The 5,845-nt window shown below is 38.7% G+C and overlaps 1 pseudogene; it reads left to right on the top strand.

The window, feature by feature from the left end:
- The first annotated feature begins 4,189 nt into the window (after positions 1-4,189).
- On the top strand, positions 4,190-5,623 carry LOC114052626 (annotated as a pseudogene).
- The last annotated feature ends 222 nt before the right edge of the window (positions 5,624-5,845 follow it).

Genomic DNA, 5,845 nt, shown 5'->3' with positions numbered 1-5,845 from the left:
AAACAAAAAACCAACAACAACAAAAGTTAAGGCTGAAATCTGTGAGAAGAAACATGATCAAGTTTGCAGTAACTCACCATAAATATATCATCATAAACGATTCCAAATATATTCTCTATATCTAAGACAGGTCTAGGCACCGGAAATTAATGATAAACCACATTAAATTTATTAACTAAAAATAGCCCATTGTTCATTTGAGAATTGTCCAGCATTGTCACATGACACTCCCCACCAGTTTGCAGGGGAGAAGATATTTGCTTCTTTTTAGCCGTTCTTTAGGAGCTGAGTCTAGGACCCTAAGTAGTCATTCCAAGTTCTCCTTATACAGGGCGATCTTTGAAAAATGGTATAAACACAGAGCACCCTTAGTTAGACATTTTATATTTCCTGCATGAAAATGAGCTTGAAATACATAATTACTGCCTTTGAGAATTTGTCCAGGCCTTATATGGAATGACAGTTTGTTCACGATGGTGAACATTACACCAGGGGAATAATTTTCTTTTCTTTTTTCTTTTTTTTAATGTATCTTTAACTTAAACACAAAAAGATTAAAAAAAAAAGAACATTCCTATTTACACAGCACAGCATAAAAGGAGGATTAAATAGAAAACCATGAATTTCCATTTCACATTGTTTACTTTTTTGGAAACCCATGTAATAAATAGTACATATCATTTTCAAAGATACCCAGATCTTCCTTATAAGTTTATTTTTGTCCTGTGCTGTGAACTTTTTATTTTATCTCTGCCTCCCCACCCCACCCTAGAGCTGGCTACCATTAGACACAGAAATGTACATATGTATAAAACCATGCTGTACAGATTTCTAGTTATCAGTTCTTTCTCTAGATGTGGATAACATTTTCCTTCATTGGTCCTTTGTATCTGATTTGACTATTTACAATACTCAAAATGACTTAGTTGTTCAAAAAAGATGTTCTTAGAACAATATTGGTGTTACTGTATACAACATTCTCTTGGTTCTGCTCATTTCACTCTTCATTTTTTCATGTGAGTATTAAATGGTTTTCTAAAATCAACGAGCTCATCATTTTTATAACACAATAGTATTCCATCACAATCACATACCATAACTTGTTTAGTCATTCCCCGATTGAGTATCCCCCCAATTTCCAGTTCTTTGCTACCACAAAGAGAGCTTCTATGAATATATTAGAACACATAAGGTCCTTTCCTTTTGCCCTAATCACCTTGGGAAAGAGATCTAACAGTGATATTACTGGCTCAAAGTGTTATAATCCTTTGGGGATAATTCTAGGTTGCATTCCAAAATGGTGGGATCAGGTCCCAGGGAATCATTTTAAAGAGATTATTCAAATCTCTGAGTGTGCATGGTTTCCCTGTTAGATTTTAGTTGATAACCCTATTTAACAAAATGTATTATGCCTCAGCAGAAGACATTTCCTCATGCAAGAGTTCATACAATTATATGATAGATTTTTTCCCACATTTTTCAGTCCATCTGCTCAATCAACTAACAGGGCCTAAATGGCTCACTATTTCAGGTACCCGTTGAATTGGGTTTGTCTTAGAAGATTACCTTTTAAGATCTTTTCTGGAGTTATGATAATTTTATCTTCGTTTCTTTAACTTTTTAAGCTTAAGACAAAAAACAAACAAACAAACAAAAAAGTAGCCTGATTCTTCTCCTCATTCCAATCAGCTCTGCATATCACAGCCAGTTATCAGTGTATGTGATAGCTTATGTTTCATGAAAATAATAATATGCTATGACCCTAATCAGATCCCCTCACTTCAATGGTTTCTCATTGCTTGCAGAATATTGACCAAATGGCATCCTAACATTTCAGGCCCTTTACACGAGTTTGCATTTCTGATTTTTCCTTGGGAGATCCTCATTGTCAATATTCTCTCTTTGACCACCCAGTCCTTCAGTGGAGTGGGTAGGGTGAATGATGCTAGCTGCACTCCATCTCATTCCACTGCGAAAGAAGAACGCTCTCAGATCTACAAGTAGATGTCAATATGTTAATTAAAAGAGTCCTATTAAAGAGGAACCCATTGCTCCAGCAAAACTGTCTTTCTTGCAGTTCTCTGAAATACTATGTGCCTTCTAGCCCCCACATCTTTTCTCAAACCTCTCTATCCATAAAATGACCCTGAACATGCAGTAACAGACACAATCCATAGAGTTGGAATAGATCCCTGAAGAGATCTTATCCAACCCATATATGAACACGAAATCCCTCAGCAACATCCCTGATAAATGGCCAGTCATTTTTTTCTTGAAGACATTAAGTGAGGATGAAACCACTGCCTTCTGAGGAAACTTGTTCTATTGTTGGACAACTGTAATAGTTAGGAAAGTCTTCCCTATGTCATGCATAGGCTTCCTGTTTTCGAACTTCATATATAGTTCCCAGTTCTGCCCTCTGGGACCATGAAAAACAAGTCTTATGTCTCAACATCCCTTTCCTCCCACATAATAGCCCTTCAAACACCTGAAAATAACTATTACATCCCCATCTTCTCCAGGCTTCCTCCAATTATCAGTTTTCATTAATCAAAATTCTGTAAAGCCCAGGTAGGGTCTCCCTGCCCCCATCTAACATGAAGCCTTCTCTTATCATATAAGTTCATGGTGAGCTTGCCTTTTATTGAATTCCTGATTGGCACATCATCCACTTCTCTCCAACTAATAGTCTTACAGATGTTCTTGGAGATGTTGAGAGGTTAAGTGAAGTTATTTACCCAGGGTCACACAGTCAACATGTGTCAAAGGCACAAATTTGAACAGTGGGCTTCATAACTTCAAAGTCTGCTGACTATCCATTTTTCCCACGCTATCTCTTAGTACCAGTCTGCATTGGCAGAGCTAGTTTCCTCCCTGGGGAATCCCACAAATTGATGAAATCAACACATCACAGACCCCTCACAATTATATACTTCACTAGTATTTAACTAAAAATAAATGCAAATCAGTAAACAGATTAAGTATCTATTAAGTGTTATGTGCCAGAAATAAAAAAGACAAATAATTAAAGAGGAACGATAGTACAGAAGCAAGTGTGTGTGCTGGATTTGGAGTCAGAGAATCTGAATTCAAATCCTTGCTCTATTTTCTACTAGCTTTGTGACCTTTGACAAGTCAGTCTCTTTGGGCTTTAATTCTGTTGTTTTTGGGGTTTTTTTTTGGTAAAATGAGACAGGTTGGACTTAGTGGTCTCAAAGGTTGCTTCTTCACCTAAATCTATGACTTAATCTGATGAAATACTTCACCTTCCCTATTATTGAAGAGTCATTTCAGTCACATCCAACCTTTCATGACCCCATTTGGTATAATGACAAAGATACTGGAGTAGTTTGCCATTTAGTTCTCTAGTTCATTTTATAGATGAGGAACTGAGGCAGCAGGGTTAAATGAGTTGTCCAGGATCACGCAGCTAGTAAGTGTCTGAGGCCAGATTTGAACTCAGGAAGATAAGTCTTCCTTACTCCAGGCCTGACACTATCCACTGTGCCATCTAGCTTTCTTTAGTTAGCAACACCAATCAGTTAAGGATTGTCTACTGGGAAGAAGCACATGGTATAGTGGATAGAAATTTTGTCTAAGAATTAGCAAAACCTGGGTTCTGGGCTCACATCTAACATAATAGTCACTCAGTCTGTCAAGAAATATTTATTTAGCACCGACTATGTGCCAGCCACTTTGCTGGGAATAAAAATACAAATATAAACCAAGGCAGTCTCTGCCATCAAGGAGCTCACAATCTAATGGAAGAAGACATCATGCAAAAGGAAGCTGAAAAGTGGGAGGAGAGGTAGATACTTTGAATGAGGGCATGATGGAGAGGTACAAAGAAGTCCAAAAAGGGGTGTACTGGTAAAAAATGGGGAGAAGATGGTTTTGATGAAATGCGAGTACCAGGAAGATTCTGTTTTGCAGGATAATGAGATTTTGCAAGGATGAGTTTCCTGGGGAAAGAAGGCATGAGTATAAGGTCTGAAGAAGTTGGGTTATATGACCCTGGGCCAGTTATGCAACCTTTTTGTGCTCTAAGCAAGTCTCTTGGACAATCAGTTTCAGAGAATGTGAAAATTTACATTGGTAGAAGTTTTCTTACCAGTAAATTCCCTGAAACAAGAAAAATCACAATATCACTACTCGAGTCCCTATCATCAAAACAGGAAGCCACTGGAAGATGGGCTACATCAATCCCAAGCTTCATTCCAGGTGAGTTCCAGTCCAGTTGGGTCCTGATACTGTTCTGTAACCCACTGGAAAATTTCCCAGTATTCTAGTATTTTTATCTTCTTTCTCAAAGGGAAATATCTTGGGTTTTCCAGAGCCTTCTGTCTTCAGATTAGAAATTTCTCCTACTTGCTTTGTCTAAAATAAATAAATACAGCTGATTTGAGGGTGTAATTCATGCTGCTTAGTCTACATTATATTTTTTACAGCCTGCTCTAGGTGTGCAAATTCTCAGTCATAGCTCTGAAAGTACCTGGATATTTAAGTAGATGTACAGCTTTATCTCAATCTAGCAACTCAGATGGTTTTCTGTTATCTTATCATCATGATCAAATAACAGTCCTTCAGTGCCAGTATGAATGGACCAAGCTGACCTCAGATGTCTATAAAGCTGATCACTACCTCATGATCCTCCATCACAAAAAAACTAACAAAAAAACCAGTGTCAATACGACAGATATTCAAAATGGCAGCCAAGTGATCGAATTCATCCTTCTGGGCCTGACTGTGGGCCAGAGTTGCAACTCATCCTCTTCGTGGTGTTTCTGGTTGTCTACCTCATTACCTTGATAGGAAATCTTGGAATGATTACATTGATGAGAGTTAGCTCTCACCTGTACATGCCCATGTACTTCTTCCTTAGCCACCTTGCCTTTGTGGATGTCTGTTATTCCACTAATGTTATCTCTCTCATGCTGGCTCACTTCTTATCTGAGAAGAGAATCATTTCCTATGTTACTTGCTTGACCCAGCACCATTTATTCATTGCTGTGGTCATTACTGAGCACTTCATGTTGGCTGTGATCACCTATGACAACTACATGGCTATCTGCAGCCCCCTACTTTATAGCAACAAGATATCTATGAGCACTCGCTTCTGGTTGGTCAACATTCCTTATGTTCATGATTCCTTTGTAGGGACAGCACAAGTCACCTTGACATCTTGCCTGACCTTCTGTGGCCCTGACATCATCAACCATTTCTACTGTACTGACCCCCCTTTGCTGGTAGTGAGCTGTTCTAACACCTGTGTCAAGCAGACAGCCATGCTTATCTCTGCAGGCATGAACCTCTCAAGCTCCCTCTTGATCATTCTCGTCTCATACATTTTCATCTTCGCAGCTCTCCCATGATCCTCTCCAGCGAGGGGCAACACAAAGCCTCCTCCACTTGTGGCTCCCACTTGACAGCAGTCACCATGTTTTACGACACCCTCTTCTGCAAGTATGTGAGGTCTGCCACCAAACAGTCAGTGGAACAGAGCAAAATCATTGAGATGTTTTGTAACTTCCTCAGTCCCCTATTGAACCCCTTTATCTACAGTTTGGTGAACAATGATGTTAAAGTTGCCCTTAGGAGAACCTTTGGGAAAAACATGAAATAAATGAAAAGAAATAAAATGCCCACCATATCATAATGAATGAATAGAAAGAAAGAAAATAAATTGCAAGGGGAATCTTACAAAATGCATGGGCTCTTTTCTAGGACACTGAAGTATATTGAAGAAGATCTCAATAAAAGTTGAATGCAACCACATGGTTGCACATAACAAGTATGGGGTAGTGGGAAGAGCAGTGGATGGAAACCCAGAGAACCTGGGTTTAAA

The sequence above is a fragment of the Vombatus ursinus genome, unplaced genomic scaffold (genome assembly GCF_900497805.2).
Source record: "Vombatus ursinus unplaced genomic scaffold, bare-nosed wombat genome assembly UNPS02003756.1, whole genome shotgun sequence".
NCBI classification, from domain to species: domain Eukaryota; kingdom Metazoa; phylum Chordata; class Mammalia; order Diprotodontia; family Vombatidae; genus Vombatus; species Vombatus ursinus.
The sequence above is the reverse complement of the archived record's forward strand: the minus strand, read 5'-3'. Positions and strand labels throughout refer to the sequence as shown.